We start from the raw sequence: 19,039 nt of genomic DNA on the forward strand, positions 1-19,039 counted from the left end.
GTGGAATGGGAAACCTATTTTTGATAGTGATCCTATTCAGTGCTCTATAGTCGACACACATATGATATGTGCAGTCTTTCTTTTGCACTTATAACATAGGTGAGAAAAATGGAGATGAGCTAGGCCTAAACATGCCGTTCTCAACTAACTCATGCACTTGCCGCATAATCTCCTCTTGTTGAGCTTGAGAAACTCTAAAAGGAGGTTTATTAGGCGGTGAACTTTGTGGAAGAAGTTCAATTGCATGGTCATCATTGCCTCGTTTAGAAGGTAGTTCACAAGGGATGTCGTCAATAAAGACATCTTGAAACACCTTGAGAAAATTGGATAACTCTAATTCCTTGTGATTGTTTATATTTTCTTTTGCTAAAGCATTAGGTTTATTTTGAGAATCTTTAACAAAAATCATGTATACTGAAATAGAGCTCTTTATTGACTTATTGAAAGCTTGCGTATCTACTATGGGTATGGTGTTACCCATTTCCTTAGCATCTATGTACATATATTTTTCCCTGAACCTAAAGTAGATTCTCCTTTTAGGGAATTTAACATTGGTAGCCATGCGATAAAACCATGGTGCCCCTAGGATTATATCCTCATGCTTGAGAGGAGGGATAAAGAAGTCCTCTTTGTCCACATAGCTTTGGACATGGAGCCTCAATTTCCCAATTAAGGGCGTGACTGAAGCTTCTTGTCCCTTGAAAGAACCATCTGCGGGTAGGACATCTCCCATCTCTTAGGCTTGGATGCCTAGCTTTTGGTGGCCAACTCCGTGGATATAAAATTGTGAGTAGAACCAGGGTCAAAGAGTATAAAAGCATCATGTTCTCTTACCTTTCCCCAAGCATGGCATAGAGGAGATCCTTTGTGGTGAGCTTCCTCTTCTTGGATTTCAACCAAGGTAGCTCTAGGAGGCTCATGGTGGGTGTTCTTTTGGGGACAATCATGGTACACATGTCCTTGCTTGCTGCACTTGAAACAGTGGTTATCCTTGTGATAACGCTCAAGCTCTTCAGGAGAGAGTTTATTTTTGCCTTTGTAAACTCCCTTCTCCTTAGCTTTGTTGTTATTGGAATTGCCCTTAGGAGACTTTTGGACATTGTCCTTACCTTAGGCTCATTAAAACCCTTGTTTTCTGTGGGCTTAGGATTTCTCTTAGCCCCTGTTTGGAAATTGATTTGAGAAGCCACCATAGTATGGTGTATAACCACAGATAGGTGCGTGACCTTTGGAAGAGTTGACATACTCCACCATTTATTTAGTTAAGCCCGCACAAAATTGTTGCTTTTGCTCTCCAAATCCATCTTTTTGAAGGCAGTGGCTTTGAGATGTAGGTCCCAAAACTTGTCTACATATTGTGAATGGATTCGTAGGGAGAGAGTTTCAAGCTTCACCATTTGGTGAGTACTTTGTCTCTGGCATCGGGGGACAAAACTGCTTCATAATGGAAGCTCTTAAAGCTTTCCATGTTCGTGGAGCTTCACCGTTGACCCGTAGGCTAGAACCACCATTGCCTGGCAGACTTTTGAAAGTGCATAGCTACATGGTGTAGCTTAGAGGACTTTGTGAAGCCCTCATCTCTAAACGCCACATCAAATTGTTGGATAAAGGCCAAGACTTTGTCCGTAGCACCAAAGGTGCCATTGTAGGTAAGGAAAGAGATGCTCTTTCCTCCCTCTTTGAACTTCTTGAGCTTGGACAACCTCTTCCATGCGGCATAGGATTTGCTATGGTCTCTTCTTTTTGATGGTTCAAAAGTTGCACCATCGCTTTCTTCAGAAGATGAAGAATTCGAGGAAGATGGAGAAGAGGATGACCTCTTTCTTGCCTTTTTCTTGCCTTGATCTTCTATGTCTGCACCATCACTTTCATAAGAGGAAGAGGATGAAGAAGATGGAGAAGAGGGTGTCCTCTTTCTCGCCTTTTTCTTCTCTTGCCTTTTGTCATCCCTCTTTGAATTATGGTGTGGAGAAGTGTGTGATGGTCTTCTCCGTTTTGGAGGTGATGGAGAGCATTTAGCCCGCCGTCTTCATGGAGCCATCTCCACCGAGGTGGCAGGAGACTCACTTCTTTCTTGTTCCTTTGGTGGGGGATCTTGAATTCTCCTTTGGGAAGGAGATGCATCATCAAGAAGCAAATTTTTGAGCCCTTCGTATGGATCCTCTTCTTCTTCCCAAATCGGAGAGAGACCTCTTTTGGGAGTCTCTCAAGGAGGCTTCCTAGGTACTCTCTCGTCATGGTAGAGAGTTTGGAGAATCCCATGAGCACGAAGCTGCCGTTGCACTTCACTTTGGAGGGATGGATTTCCCATGGCTTGTTGAAGCCTAGAAACAAGGGAGTTAGCAAGCATAGGGGCATCATTAGTAGCCTGCTCATTAGCAAAATCAAAGTTATCAACATTAATTTCACTCTCTTTACTATTGTCAGCCATTCTAACAACTTTTAGGTGTACTTTGGCACTTCAAGCCTTAGTTGCTACTCCTCTTTACCCCTTTAGAAAAAGCACTCAAGCTACTGTACGCGTGGCACGAATACCATTAATTACAAGGAATAGAAGAGAGCGTCGTTCAACACCAAAACAGTACCGGCTCTTGTCAAGCTTCTAATAGCTCAATAGTGGTTAAGCCGTAGGCAAGCCCCAGGACTCCGCTATTAAGACCATAGCTCTCGATGGTGATGCCCCGTTATCTGCACGAAGGCAGACCCACTGCAAGGCTGAAAAATCCCTATTCTACTTACTCAATTACAATTAATAATAACAACCATTTATAGCTAGCTTGAGGACCTCCCTTCTTTAGCAAGAAAAGAGAAACCTTGTGGTCTGATACCAATGTAACATTTAATGGCCTAGTAACTTGTGTGTAGCAGAAAATAGCATGAACATAGTGAGCATTTCATTAGAATAGATTCCTAATGATAATAACAAGAGTGCTTGGGTGAAGAGAGCAACAAAAAGCATAACACCTAGCTAGATAGCACGAACAATACTTCAAAATAGAGAAGCTATTGACAACAATTGAGGACCGGATTTACATGGAGCCGGTCCCCCCTCCAAAAGGCTTTGTATTATAGGTTTCTCCCATCAAGAGAGACATTTTACAATACAATTCTTTGTGTTCCTTTACTACTAGCTAGTGCAATGAAGATAGAAGCTTCAAGCACTAAGCAAAACACTTATAAAACACAACATCAATTCCCTCACGGTCTCAGACCCAAGACCTCACACACCTTCGAAGATGGTGAGAGCTAGCGGGGTATGAGAGTAGATTGAGAGGAAGAAGGAGTAGTCTTACGAGAAAGATGTATAGCTCCTCACATAATCACTCATATTAGCATAGCATAACTTAGTAATTAGCATGGTAGAGGAGATGAGCATGCATTGAAGCTTGGCTCTTGGTTGGATTTGCATCACAAAGACAAGAGTTGTTGGTGTAGGCCTCCCTTCTCACAAGCTTGGAGTAGGTGATAAGCTTTTCATTAAAGCTTGAGAAGGAGACAGAGAGTCTTCTTGATTCACACATGAGCTTGTGTGTGAGTGTGTGAGATAATGCCTTTGAAAATTCAGCCCCCCCTCTCTCTTGGTCGACCCCACTTCCATTTTACTCATGCGGGCACCCCATTGGCCCATGCCAGGCTTAGCCAATGAAATTTAAGCAGCATAAGTGATAGTCTTCTGACATGTGTCCCCCTTTCCCCTTTTGTGAGAGCTTTAGGTAATTAATTGATGCAACTAAACTCTCATTGGACCCCTTTGTCTCCTGGCCAATAGGAACTAGGCAAGCCATTGGGCTGTTGAATGCTCACTGGACTCCTTTGGAGACTGTCCAATAGTCTTCTAGAGAGCTTAATTCTTATTGGCTCTTTATTAAGTGTTTTTAAATTAATTAAACTAGATTTGCTCTAGCCTAATTCTCATTGGTCCACCTTCATGGCCATCCAATAGGATTTGAGTACACCTTGTGGGCATCTGGGCTAGGGAGCTGACATGTGTCCCTCATTCCCTTTGTGTAAAGGAGGCTTGTGAGTGTGTGTGTGTGTGAGTTTCTCTCTCATCCTCTACTTGCAAGGCTTGCCCCCTCCTTTGTAGGATTCATGAAGACTTTTGTACACACACACACACACAATGTCACAGCAGCTGACCATATCTACACACACACACACACACTTGGTCATGACTTCTGACCTAAATAGCAGCTATGGGGCTTGATCAATGTTCTATTGTGGCTTTAGGGGATTTTTTCTTATGTTTTACATGCCGTCTTGGGGCTGTGGTGGCTCGAGCACCTCATCTGGAGGGGGTGGTAGACTTTACTCCGAATCAGTGTCTGAGCTCAAGCAGTTAACTTAAATTGTTGCTGGGTAAGGGAATACTCGTGCTGTACAAATGCTTATTTGTAATGTGGATCACATTGGTTAAGCATTCAAGCTAGTTACCATAAAGCTAAAGCTTTCCCATCATTTTGTTCTGGCTACCCTATGGGTACTATCCCCTGATCTACCTCCTACTAGTTTTAGTTTTTAGCTAAAACTTACTCTTTGGCCCCTCCAAAAAACCTAGGGAGCTTTCTAATTCACTATTCCTACTTAGGTTTTTTACCGTGCTGTCGCGACAGCCATACCCCGCGCAGACTAACTCGCATAAAGAAAGAGTCGCCGGCCCTGGCCTCCCTACCTCCCACTCATGGATGGAATCATACCCAGATTACCTCTTACACTCTTCGATTCGAGGCGGCCGCGGCATCACCACTAATGAATATATGTCGGATTGCATCCCTGCTTCCTCCACTATAAAAGGTGAGGGTGTTTTCCCCTCACTTAGGCTTGGTCTTCCTTAGCTGCTTGGAAAATCACTTGGCATAGCGACTGCTCAGAGGTTTTCGTTGATCTCATGATTTGATATCTGACTATAAATACAAGATTAAGAGAAACTTTTTTTGATCTATTGGGATTCCTTTTTCACATTAGCAAAAGATCTCTCTCTCTTTTTTTGGCTGCTGGACTCGTAAAAGATGACAGTAAAGATGGTAATATGGCTGGTTATGCACTAACTCTGGTGATGATACTGATTTGGGCTTTTGTATCTGATACTGATCGATCCTCTGCGAAAAAACTGGTGATGGTGCTGACTATGCAGAAATTAAGTGTTTTTATTAAGTGTTTTTAAATTAATTAAACTAGATTTGCTCTAGCCTAATTCTCATTGGTCCACCTTCATGGCCATCCAATAGGATTTGAGTACACCTTGTGGGCATCTGGGCTAGGGAGCTGACATATGTCCCTCATTCCCTTTGTGTAAAGGAGGCTTGTGAGTGTGTGTGTGAGTTTCTCTCTCATCCTCTACTTGCAAGGCTAGCCCCCTCCTTTGTAGGATTCATGAAGACTTTTGTACACACACACACACACGCGCGCGCACACACACACACACACACACACACACACAAAGTATCCAATTTTCCTAAACGTTGGAGAGGGGGAATGGGGGAACACACCCAACACAAACACAAGGGCCTCTCTATGGCTCAAGGTATTCACAACACCCCTATTGTCTCAGAAAACACCTTCAAAGAAACACTTTACACTAGCATACCATCGTCTGCTCAATTTCCACTACTCACAGACTCCACAAATCCACCACACTAGGCACACCTGCTACCACGGCTTGTCTCCACCCTTACACACACTCACAACCACTCAATCTCACTCTCTCACACAAAACATCGTCGGTCCGGGGGGGCACACACATCCACACAGGTGGCACCGAGGGGAAATATGAAAGCAGGAGAAAGAGAAGGGGAGAAGGGGAACAATAGCAAGAGGGCGCAAAGGTGGCTTGATTGCATTTCAAAAAACATGTATACTGGCTTGCACTGCCATCACCATGGCCATTTTTAAGAAAAATTTACAAAGGGGCTAGCTTGCTAGAGAACTCCACTTTGCAGGCTTCAAACGGCATCCAAAGGGCCAGGGAAAAAGCCCTTAATTTGATCCAATTTTGACTTTTATAGGGAGGGCCTTTAATTTGGGAATTTACACTTTAATTGGTCCACTTGGCACCTTGAATTGGCATTTTTGGGAAAGGGGAACCGCCTTGCTCTATTTTCTATGTTCTTCTCTCTTTTGCTCTTGGGGGGGACATTAGCGATGTCGCTATTGCCCCTTGGCTTTTTCATTTTTTATTTTTTATCTTTCAGTTTTTACCCCTTTGTGGAGTTAGCCTTGCATTGCTCTATTGACTTGACTTTGACTTTCTTTTTCTCTCTATCCGACTCCTCCTTGGCTCCCTTTTGGCCTTGACCTTCATTTTTTCCCTTTCATTTGGCTTGGCTCCAACCTTGCCCTTAGCTTTGGTCTGTCCGGCCTCTACTGGCCCTTTTGCTCTTTGCTTGACCCACTTGGCCGCCCTCGAGCTCTCTTTCTCTCTCCCTCTCACTCACTACCCTGCTGCCTTACTACGCCGTGGGACTCCTCCCCTAGACTCGCAATAGCGAGGTCGCTATGGGGGGGGGGGGGGGGGGGGGGGTCCTTCTCTAAACAACTGGGGGCCCCAAGGGACGCGGGCACCGCCCCTTATGGACCCACCATGTCACCTGCTGTGAACAACCACTAGCATCAACGCCGTCCAACAACGCGTGCCACTAGGGTGGCCATAACCGCCCTCCATCTCCGCTCTGGAGCGCCGCGCACCACCGGCATTACCAACTCGCAGCGCCAACAGTGCTCGCCATCGCCAAGCACCACAAAGGACCATCGTCCCGATTTGGATACCCACTAAAGGTCACGGTCTTGGACTTATACCCTTTGCTTGGGTAGGTGCCCCGTGCAAGTGGGTTCTCCCCAATGCCAGGCGGCAGTTCGTAGGGCACTGGACTTAGAATGACCCTCCAAGCTCCTCAGAAATCTTCCCAAAAAACTTTGCTTTGGCCTTTCTTCTCCAGGCTGCCCTCTACTGTCTCGGAGTCGGATCCTCAAGTGGTAAAGGTCTATTGAGACTCCGCATTCTAGGCTCCGAGCATACATACCGGCTTCACAAACTGACCTCGTCGTGGCTCTGAATGGAGCACCCCAAACTGGGAAAAAATCCCTTCATATTTGCCACAAACTGCCAACTTCGATCGGCCATTTATCCGTGCTCCGACCTCAGATTCATATGCCGTCGACTCCGACTAGCTCCACATGATGCACATTACCACCGAGAACTTTGGCAACGCCCAAAAGATGCCAGATGGCACATCCATCGATGCGGTCAAGTGGACTCAGACCTGGCCCTCGGAAAATCTTCTAACGGTCTTAACTTGCTATCCAGAGCTTCGATTCGCAATCCGAGAAGATCGGCATGCTCCATAACTCGAGCAGTACACCTGTATATATCGACATCAGCCCGGGCCACCTGTCTCCCCAGAGGCTGGTCTCCTATCTTTGTGTGTAGGTGCCTTGGCTGAAAATGGCAGCCCTATTCGTCGGGGATCTGCTACGCACTCCAGCTTTAAACTTCAGTATCTTGCACACCGGGGCTCCGTTTGACGAGCCGTCTGGACCGGATTCTAGAGCACACTGAACACTACATTTTAGGACACCGATTTGGCATTTTGGACACCTTAATTTGCCATCCCATATGGACCCTCTCGTAGCACTTTTGGCCGATGTGCATACAATCCAGTTCCAGTTCAAGTTTCGGTTCCAGTTCCAGTATATGTGTCATTTTCATTTCAGCTACATTTCCAATTCCATTCTAGTATAAGTGTCTATGTTTGAGCTGTCGCTTGAAGTCTGAAGTCTGAAGTCTGAACTGAAAACTAACTCCTAACCCAACATTGGAATAGTTACCTTACGAGACCAGCTCATTTCATTTTGGCAATCATTGTGGCTTGAGTTGAAGTGCTCTTGGCAGAGGATCACTCTTTGAGTTGAAGTCGAAAAGTTTGAGTTCATCACGAGTCCAAGAGAGCAACATGGGAGGAGGACTTCTAGGAGACTTACTGAAGTTTTGGATCGAGCATCTAATATTGAAACGAACTCTGGATATGATATGCTTTAGTCATGAAGACTGATAACATATATAACAAAATATATAATACATATAACATATCATAATATTTAATGTATATATATATATATAATATAGAGCACAATATATATTTTATATAATAATAACATTATATATATGTGTGTGTGTGTGTGTGTGTGTGTGTGTGTGTATAATATTATATATAGTGTAATATATGTAGTGTAATATATATAGTATAGAGTGTAATATTATATATAGTGATTATATATAGTGTAATATATATAGTGTATAATATAATATATAGTATAGTATATAGGACAATATAAAATGCCCCTTATGAGCATGAAACTATTTCCTCTATTCAAAAAAAGTATCAAGTGGAAATAGTGGAGCAGGATTGTGCCACTCTTCTTTCATCTAGGAGTAGTAACCAACCAGTTACTGCAGTAACTAATACTGTACAATTAGTCAATAGTCCGACAGCCTATAAATAAGACCCATTACTCATTTTTAATAGCTTTTGGCCTCTCTAGAATCTTTACTATTCTACATCCTAAGCTATTTGTGCTCTTGTAATTTTGGTGTGCTCTCTCTCTTCTATAATTACAATGCCAGCTACTGGGATATTGAATGCTCTCCAGTGTACTCTGCATATCTCAAATACAATCCCAGTTCCAATTTTGTTAACAGTATCTCGTTTTTTAGTTCTGTGTTTCATCTTTTAGTTCTAGTGTTTCTTCTTTCAGTTCCAGTGTTTTTTGCCAACGATCGTTGATGTATCTTCTGAATTTGACATCTTTAGTTCTAAAAGCCAACCTGGAATAGTTGTCTGAACACATCTAGCTCATTCCATTTGGCATGTCAAGTGAACTTTCCAAAGTAATCCCATATTTTATTTTGGCTTTTAGGTATTTATTTTACTTATTTGTCAAAGTCTGGGTAGGGTGTCATAAAATCTAATATCTAACCAACCCAAATGATTTTCTCATATTAAACTAATCACTTAATGTTGGATCAAGGGTTAAGATATAGATGTGCTTATAGATCTATTTCAACACGGGGCCAATGGTAAAGGGGCCCAAATGAGAAATGGTCTATCAAAGAGCAAGGCTAACCAATGGAGCAAAATACCTTGGGTTGGCTCATTAAAGCCTCCAAAGGTAAGTGTTAAAAGCCTTAAGACATAGTCTTTAATTTTTAAACTATAGTCAATTAAAGTCCAAGCACGCAAGGGGGAAGCTTGCTTAAGCAAGGGCTGTGCTTAAGCAGGGGGGTGCTAGCTTAACCTCACAAGAGGAAAAGAAGGACACTTGTCAAGAGGCTACACACCTTGCCCCAAAGGGAGACAAGCTCTCATTGGCTAGAGGGCTACATGGCCCAATGAGCTTCAAGGGAAGCTTAGGAAAGGGGGTCGACCAAGCTACCTCTCTCTCTCTCTCTCTCTCTCTCTCTCTCTCTCTCTCTCTCTCATTCTCTCATTTGAGCATCCCACGAGCCCTCTCCCTCTCTCATTCTTCTCTTCACACACTCTTGTGAAGCAAGAATATCATCTCCTTCTCCAAGCTTGAGAAGTTGAGTGTCTACTACAATAAGCTCTTGGCTATGGATGCAAATCCACACAAGAGAATGCTTATGCTTGCTTATCAATCTCTCTAATCTCCATTATCACTATGCTAAGCTATGCCACAAGAACTATGAGTGATTATGTGCAAGGGGGTATTGCTTTCTCGTAGAGATACTTCTACTTCTCTCTTCTTCATCGCTCCCTGCCACCTCTCCTCACCTTTCATGGTGTTTGAGGTCTTGGGATTGAGACTGGACATTTTTCAAGTTCATGCTAATCATGTTTATTGTTGTTGTTATGCTCATCCTTGGTGAGTAAGCTTGCCATCTTCACCTCATCAAGAAGGTCTCAAGGAACACAATCAATTGTATTGTGAAAAAGTCTTCCGTCATGGAAGAATCTATAATACAAATGCCTATTGGAGGGGGGACCGGCTCCAACTAGTCCGGTCCTGTATTGGTGTCAATTTCTCTAGACTCTCACTCTCACTCTCTTTTACAAGTATTGTTCATGCCATGTTAATGAAGTAATGTGTTAGTGTTTCTCTCTCCATCCAAGCACTTTCTTTCTCACTCTACATCTTCACACAAAGGAATGCTTAAGGAAATGCTCACTATGTTATTCACTTTCCACTCCAACTCAAGCTAAAAGGCTAATTCCATTACATAGGGCACTTTACTTATTTGTCGAAGTCTGGGTAGGGCACTTTACTGAGGTGGGCATATATTGGACCCCTTGCCCCTATTGTACATTGTAAAGTTGTTCATTGTTGCCAATGATTGGTTCAAGAGACTCTCTCTCTCTCTCTCTCTCTCTCTCTCTCTCTCTCTCTCTCTCTCTCTCTCTCTCTCTCTCTCTCTCTCTCTCTCTCTCTCTCTCTCTCTCTCTCCTTGGTCTCTACGCTTTCACATTGTCAACTTTGACACAACTTGCCCTTGGTACCCTGACACTAGCTATATACTGTTTTGTAGTTTGGACTTGGTTAGGTCAGCCAAAAGTCAAATCCTGGGTTTGCTTTGTGGGTTTTTTTCACTTGGAAGTGTTTTTGGCCCTTTTGACCCACAAGCAAACAAAGGATAGCTTTTGAATTCAAAGAGGCCAATTCAAATTTCCCTCCCCAAAACGAAATCTAAAATCTAGCGGGCAAAACCATATCATGTAACATATCTACGGAAAGTGCTCGGCATGTAGATTATAGATCTATAATCTCTACTCAAATTGGAGATCATATGTAGGAGTTATCAAGGCCGCAAATCATAAAACTCTCCACCCCCTTTTTTGGGGGGGAAAATGTATCCTTTTACCATTCTTACACATCTCTTACACCCACCATTCTTGCACATATGGCGTGCATCTATTTGTCAAAATTTAAATCACCTTCATAATTTCATGGAAAATAAAGAGGCCCCCTAGACCCCATCCTCTTCCTAGTGGCAAGTGAAACCAAAGGCTAATGAGTACTTGTGAAGGTGGGTGATTGTTGTGAAGAGGAAGAGGAAAACACCACCTTGCCATTGGAGCACAAAGGGGTCAAAACAATTGCTATACTTGATAGTGGGGCTGGACTGTCCATTGCCACAAAAGAGATATGGAAAAAATGGGAGAGGCCAACTTTCAAAGAAACAAAAATGTGTTACCATATACATGTGGTAGTGATGTGTGTGAACACACTAGGACCGCCGGGGCATTTTTTCCCTCTTTAGGAGGTTTTTTCCCCCTGTGCATTGTATATATGCCCATCACTCTAGGGCTATCTATCTTTCCATTGCACACTAAGTAATACACTCTCTATTGTGTGCCTTGAGCTTTATTTATCTTCTCCAAGCTGTGTGTGTTTTCGTGCAACCCTAATTCCAACAATTGGTATCAGAGCAGGTTGCATCCTCCCAAGCTTAGTTGCAGCAGATCCAACACATGCCTGCTCACTTTCTTCAATTTTAGTGAGCTTTGGCGAGCGTTTGCAAGTCAAATTTTTTTTTGGGAATACTCATAGAGCTCAGTCTGCTCAGATTTTTTATTCCGGCTCATTTTGACATCCGCTTCCACTACAGCCAGGTCTGCATATGCAATTTTGTCATTTTGTGCAAAAAAAAATTCAACGCCAATTACTACATAACAGGTCCCATACAGTTTGTGGCAGGTTGTGCTATATAACACGTACTATGCTCACTCAATTTCTCCTCATTTCGGGCAGTTTTCACATCAGGTGCAGGCATTTTCCATGTTGACAACAACACAGATGTGTTCAAGATGTTTGTTGCTGAGGACAGATTGGATGGGGACAATTACCCTATGTGGGCTTACATGATGCAACATGTTCTTGTGTCAAAGGGTGTCTAGAATATCATGTAGGGCATTGATGTACGTCCTAGTTCTGAGGATGTAGGCGATGTTGAGGATGTTGCAGGTATTGCTGCAAGGATTGTTGTTATTAGAGTTGTTTTGCCTACGGTAGGACAATCTCGTTAGGATGTAAAGGATACACATTCTCATGCATTGATTGTGTTGTCCGTGAAGCGCACCATTACTCGTCACATTCATTCAGCGAAATTTGCAAAACAGGCTTGGGATATTTTGGCCGGTCTTAATGCAAGCCGCAATGAGGCTAAAATTGCTTTGTTGCGTAAAGAGCTGGAATCGAAGATTATGCATGAGGAAGATGATATGGACACTTTCCTTGCTGGTGCTAAGGATATCAATGAGCAACTTATTTCTACAAGTGAAGTCATTTATGACAGTTCCCTTATGCAGACTGTTCTTGATGCCTTACCAGCTTCTTACCAGACTTTTGCAAGTACTTGGAGACTTATGAAGCAAGGAAATCCTGAAGTTGTCAAGTTTGATGCATTATGCACATTGTTGTTGCAAGAGCCACTTTCCAGAAAAACAGGACTAGCCAACATGCAGCTGAATAGGCTTTTATTGCTTCTCAAAGAAATGGTGGTAACAATAATGCGGCCACTTCTTATGGTTCTCCTGCGAGTGGCAAAACTTCTGTTCCTAATTCTTTTGATGGCAGCAACTCGTCTGAAAATTCTCGTGATAAGGAAAAAAGAGGATGCGTTGCCATATTGTAAAGCTAATGATCACTTGATCAAACAATGTCCTAAGTTGAAGGCCAAAGAGGCTAAGAAGAAAGAGGGTGGTTCCACTGCAAATGTTGGTTGAGTCTTCTATAAAAGGAGATTGTGATGCTGATGTTGATGCAGAATTGGCTTTTAGTGCAGAGTGCACTTACAATCATGTTGTCCATGATGGATGCATGTATGTTGCTGCAGATTCACATGTGTGGTATTTCGACACTGGTGCTACAAAGCACATTACCTCACATCGTGAATTGTTCACCTCTCTCGAGTCTGTCCCTCATGGAAATTCAGTCACTTGTGCCAACAATGCCTCTTATCCGGTTTAGGGGGTTGGAAAGATTGTGCTTATTGCTGCAAATGGCAGTTCTTTCACACTTGTTGATGCACTTTATGTACTTGGGATCAAGAAGAATCTTTTGTTTGTATCTGCACTTGCTAGACTTGGACTTGTAGTCAAATTTGTGGATAACAGATGTACAGTTCATGATCTCAGTTTTGGTGATGAAATTGTTGTATCTGACCTTTTGTGTTGTGGGCTGTATAAGCTCACTTTTTATGACAAGTGTGGACAAAATTTTGCAAATGCAGTTGCAGATTCAAGCGTTGTCTTAGATGCCACAAACACAGCACAGAAAATTGGATGATAAGGCTGTCGAATGTATTTTTGTTGGTTATAGTGCTGAAAGCAAAGGTTACAGGTTGTATCATCAGCAAACGAAGAGTATTTTGGTTTCACGAGATGTAGTGTTTGTGGAAGATTTTGTTCAGTCTTGTTGTCATGTACTAGAGATAATAATGTAAGCTCATAGGACATTTATGACACTTTGTTGCCTCTTTTCAATGGTGGAAGTTCGAATGTAAATTCCAATGAGGCAAATGTACAACCTATGGGGGTTTCCAAAAATGTTATAGATCAGCCTATTACTGATGCAAATGTACATGATGTACTTGATGAGGAAAGGGATGAAAATGAGAAGGCTAGAGGTATGCCAAAATGGCTGGTGAATACATTGCATGACAGTAAATTGGATGCACCTTTGTCTAGTCGTACTCGTTCAAGCTCTAGCCATGCATCTTATGGATCAAATTGTTATGCCTTGGCTGTGTCTAGCTTACATGATGTTAAGGAACCTCTGTCTTTTGATGAAGCACAGAATTTAGAAAATTGGATGGCTGCCATACAATCAAAATATGATGCACTTTTAGAAAATGACACGTGGACTTTATGTGATTTGCCTTCTAGCAAAAAGTCCACTGGTATGAAGTGGGTTTACAAGTTGAAATGCAAGCCGGATGGTGAGATCGATTGCCATAAGGCTCGACTTGTTGCAAAGGGTTATGCACAGAAAAAAGGCATAGATTATCAAGAGACTTTTGCTCCCACTTGTCAAATGACTACTGTGCATTTTCTATGTGCATTGGCAGCTCATTTTGGTTGGGATGAACATCAATCAGGCATTTTTACTACTTTCTTGAATGGCGACATATTTGAGGAAGTTTATGTAATACAGCCTCGTGGTTTTGTCAAGAAAGGACAAGAGGACAAAGTGTGCAGATGTAAGAAGGCTTTGTATGGGTTGAAGCAATCTCCTCGTGCTTGGTATGAGAAGGCTGACACTCATTTAGTCAAACGAGGCTTTCGTAACAGTCCAATAGAAAACACATTGTGTGTAAAGCATGAGGGTGATGTACTTCTCATTGTGGTTCTTTATGTAGATGATTTGTTGATCACTGGACCAAATGCGAGACATATTGCTGAATTTAAGGCTGATTTGAATGCTACTTTCAAGATGAAATATTTGAGGATGTTGCATCATTACTTACGTATACAGTTTAAGCAGTGTGATGGTGGTATTTCCTTGTGCTAGAAAAGTTACATAGAGACATTTCGATGTAAGTTTGGACTTGAGGATTGCAAACCTATTCCCACTCCCATGGAAACATGTTTCAAATTGAGTCTTCATGATGTTGGTGATCTTGCAGATGTCACTCTTTACCAGATTGTTGTTGGATGCCTCATTTATGTATGCAACCTGAGGCCGGATATTCAGTTTGCAGTCTCACAGGTCAGCAGATTTATGCATAGCCCTGGATCTAAGCATTGGCAGGCTGTCAAGAGGATTTTCCACTACCTTAGTGGAACTTTACATCTTAGCTTGTTTTATCCGAAGGGCGGATCATTGCCGCCAGACTTACATGCTTTTTCACGCTCAGATTGGGTTGGCTGCTTTGGCATGCGAGTGTCCACAAGTGGTTTTTGTTTCATGCTTGGCAGTTCATGTATATCATGGTTGAGCAAGAAGCAACCTATTGTGGCCACTTCTAGTTGTGAGGCTGAGTATATGGTAGTCTTCATAGCTACGGTTTGAGTGTGTATGGCTGATTTGGATGTTGGACAGGACACTGCCAACACTATCTACACTGACATTCAGAGCGCATTGGCAGTTGCCAGGAACCCAGTTTTTCATGCTCACACAAAGCACATTGAGGTGCATTACCACTATGTCAGGGAGAGGCTCTACGTAGGAGACATCATCTTGGCTTATGTGCCAACACAGGACAACCTTGCAGATCTTTTCACAAAGGCATTGTCTCGTGAGAAGCTCGAAGCTTTCCGCAAAGCTTTGGGCTTACTCCCCTTTGTGGACTGATCATGTCCTCGGGGCATGGCACTTCCCTTTACTCATGTGCCATCTCTCATTCACCGCATCACTCCAAGGGGGATTTGTTACCATATTCATGTGGTAGTGATGTGTCTGAACATACTAGGACCTCCAGGGCATTTTTTCCCTCTTTAGGAGGTTTTTCCCCCGTGCATTGTATATACACCCATCACTCTAGGGCTATCTATCTTTCTATTGCACACTAAGTAATACACTCTCTATTGTGTGCCTTGAGCTTCCTTTGTCTTCTCCAAGCTATGTGTGTTTTCCTGCAACCCTAATTCCAACAAAATGAAAGTACAACTTGCAAACAGAAACATAGAAAGACCAAAGGATATGTTGAAACAAATCATAGTGTCCTCAAGCGGAATAGCGTACGAGCATGCCATAGTGGATTTTGACAAGAGCAACAATTTTCATCTCATTTTGGAAAGATCATTCATGCGTCAACTCAAAATGGTGCAAGATTGGGGCTATGCCCATATCTACTTGCGCCATAAGGAGATTACCATGAGGATTAGCGTGAAGGACCACAACTATAGAGATGTTACTCAAACTCTTGTAGAACTAAACAATGGTCAATGAAAAGGAAATGGTTACAAGCGAAGGAAAATATTTGGATGTGTGGAGCATTTGAATGTGAGAGCTTGCTTTTAAAAAATTGCATTCTAGAGAGACCATTCGAGAACAAAGACTATATACCATATTTATTTCCGGAAGAGTCATTTGAACCTTTTGTGTGGGATCAAATACTAGCTACTCTACTAGATGTATGTGTGAATGAACTCACACAAACAAGATATTGCAATGAAGAGGGCTTTGGCTTAGCATCCTTTCATATGTGGTGAGTGTTATCTTGGAATTACGGTCAGAGAGCAAGGATCCAGATGCCTAGGAAATAGTATAGTGCAAACGCATAGCTGAGAAGATTTTAAATTTGAGTGACAGAAGCGAGAAAGAACTTCAAGATTCACGAGATGATGTTCTTGAGATAGATGTTGAGGATGAGCTATGAAGTAGCTCTAAAAGTGACACGGATCCAAACGAGAAAGAGGTGATCTTTTATGATTTCCCTAATCAAAAATCCAAAAGATAAGAGAGATACCGAACAAAATGACTGCAAAAAGAAAAACATATGCAAGGAAAATATATGCCTCTTTTAATGAGAAAAAATGCAGTATTTGATACTTTTAGGAGCAAACGATTGTGTCAAAAGACAAAGTTACATGAAAATACACAAAACCAGTCTAAAAAAAGACAAATTCCAAGAAGTGAATCAAGGTGAAAACAAAACAAAACCAAAATGTCATCTAGGATGACAAAAACTGAGCGTAAACGAGAATATCAAAAACTTAAAAAAACCTTGAAAGAGGTTTGGACAACCAAAATGGAGAGTGATGAGGGCTCGAACATGGACAAATTTGATGCACACTCTCACTACAAAAATACAAGAATGAAAGATCATGGTTCAGCAAAATGATGCTAAAACTTAAGAACCAAGGACATCTTATGATGGACCTAAGAAAGCCAAGCCATTGACTTAGATTAATTTGGAGAGGAGCCAAAATTGGCTTACATTGTCATTGATCTCACAGACAAGGAAGAGTAGCTATTGATGGCTAAAACAATATAGCAATGTGTTTGCATGGTCATACAAGGACCTTAAGGGAGTAGACCCAAGCATCTGCCAACATACCATACCTCTTAAGAGTGATGCAAATCCTCACAGAGAACGTCCCTATACCTATACAAATAGGAGATAGATATGAAGTTATATATGAGATTGAGCACACAAATTGTGTCTCGCCGATTGTGATAGTGCCCAGAAAAATGGAAAATTTCATGTATGTGTAAATCTCAAACAGATAAACATGGCTACTATCCAAGACAACTATCCCCTACCAATTACTGATCATGTGATTGAGCGAGTTGTGGGCAAGGAAGCTTATAGCTTTCTTGATGGCTTTTCAGGATATAATCAGCTTGCTAAAGCTAGAGGATCAACAAAAGATAGTCTTTGTCACAAAATGCGGTGTATTTTCTATTGACTGATGCTATTTGGCTTAACCTGTGCACTTGTCACATTCCAAAGGCTAATGAGTCATGTTTTCAAAGAGCACCTAAGACAATTCTTAGAAATCTACATGGATGACTTACCATGCATTCTCTCTTGAGAATGCACATCAAGCATTTGAAAAGGATCTTTGAGAAGTGAAAAACCTATTTCATCTATTTAAATCCAGAGAAATGTTCTTCAGATAAGATAAGGAAAAATTATAGGGCACATTGTGTCCAAGAATCACATTTCCATTGACCTTGAGAAGATTCAAGTCATTATTTCTCTACCCATACCAATGAAAGTTAGGGAGACACAAGCCTTCATTAGTCACTATGGTTACTATAGAAGGTTCATCTATATGTACGCAATCATTCTCATACCTCTCTACGCTGTTATCACAAAATTGAGTGGACCACGAATGTGAAGAAGCATTCCAATTATGGAAGTAGAGATTAATTTTTGCTCCAATTTTGATATCACTTGATTGGACAAAGATCTTCCATGTCCATGTTGATGAATCAAACCTACACTATAGGATGCATTTTAGCATAGCCTGGATAGAACAACATGGATTTTCCCATCTGTTACTCCAACAGATAGCTAAATAGTGCAGAAAAGAACTACATGACCACCGAGAGAGAATGGCTAGGAAATGGTCTATGTTATAAAGAAGTGCATACACTACCTTATTGCAAACAAGTGTGTGTGTTTTGTGCATCATCAAGAACTATTTTACTTAGTGAATGAACCTTGCAATACATGATGCATTGCTCAATGTTTTATCATATTGATTCAGTTTGATTCCATCGTAGTATTAAAAAAGGAACCAAATGCAAGAGAACTGACCATTTGTCTAGATTGACTCGTGGAGAAGCACCCAAGGGAGTTGATGATGACCTGCCAAATTCTTATCTTTTGAATATTGAGATGGTGCAAAGGTGGAGTGAACATGTCATACCTTTGCTCACCATTGATTCGCTACAAATTGAAAGGCAGCCATCAATCATTGAGCAAACCAAAACACTAGTGCTAATAGCTTGAAGGCTATACAAGCAAGAAACTGATGGTAAATCATGGCTATGTATAGAGTCAACTTAGAGAAACATGTACTTGAGCCAAGCTCATGTACAAAATACGAGAACTCACAATGGGAAAGCACATACATTTTAGAGATTGATGCGACTAGGTGTATATTGGCCTAAAATGCAAAGAAGTTCTCATGACTACATAAGTTCATGTGATGTTTATGCAACACTCAGGCACCTGTAGAACACACAACACCGTTCAAAGTAATGGTAGCACCTAAGTGAAGCTTGTACATTGTGGATAACCTGACAAAAGGACTTCTACCAAAGGGTTGAGTAGATCAAGAATGAAATCCATTCAAAACAAAGAGAAAAGTTATGTGTTGATTGAGGATCACCTCTATAAAAGAGGTAAGGACAATCGATTGCTGATGTGCAACACAAAAGATGAATACACTCCAATTCTCGAGCAAGCTCATGTTGGATAGGCAGGCATACATTTTTCTGCTGGCAAAATTGTGAAAGCAATTCTTGTTGTAGGAATTTGGTGTGGCTGACCTTGTTTTTGGATACTACAACATATGTGAAAAGATGTGAAGAATGTCAACAAACAAAACCACCTATGTGGAGAGAAAAG

The sequence above is a fragment of the Adiantum capillus-veneris genome, chromosome 13 (assembly GCF_014529385.1).
Source record: "Adiantum capillus-veneris isolate H3 chromosome 13, ASM1452938v2, whole genome shotgun sequence".
NCBI classification, from domain to species: domain Eukaryota; kingdom Viridiplantae; phylum Streptophyta; class Polypodiopsida; order Polypodiales; family Pteridaceae; genus Adiantum; species Adiantum capillus-veneris.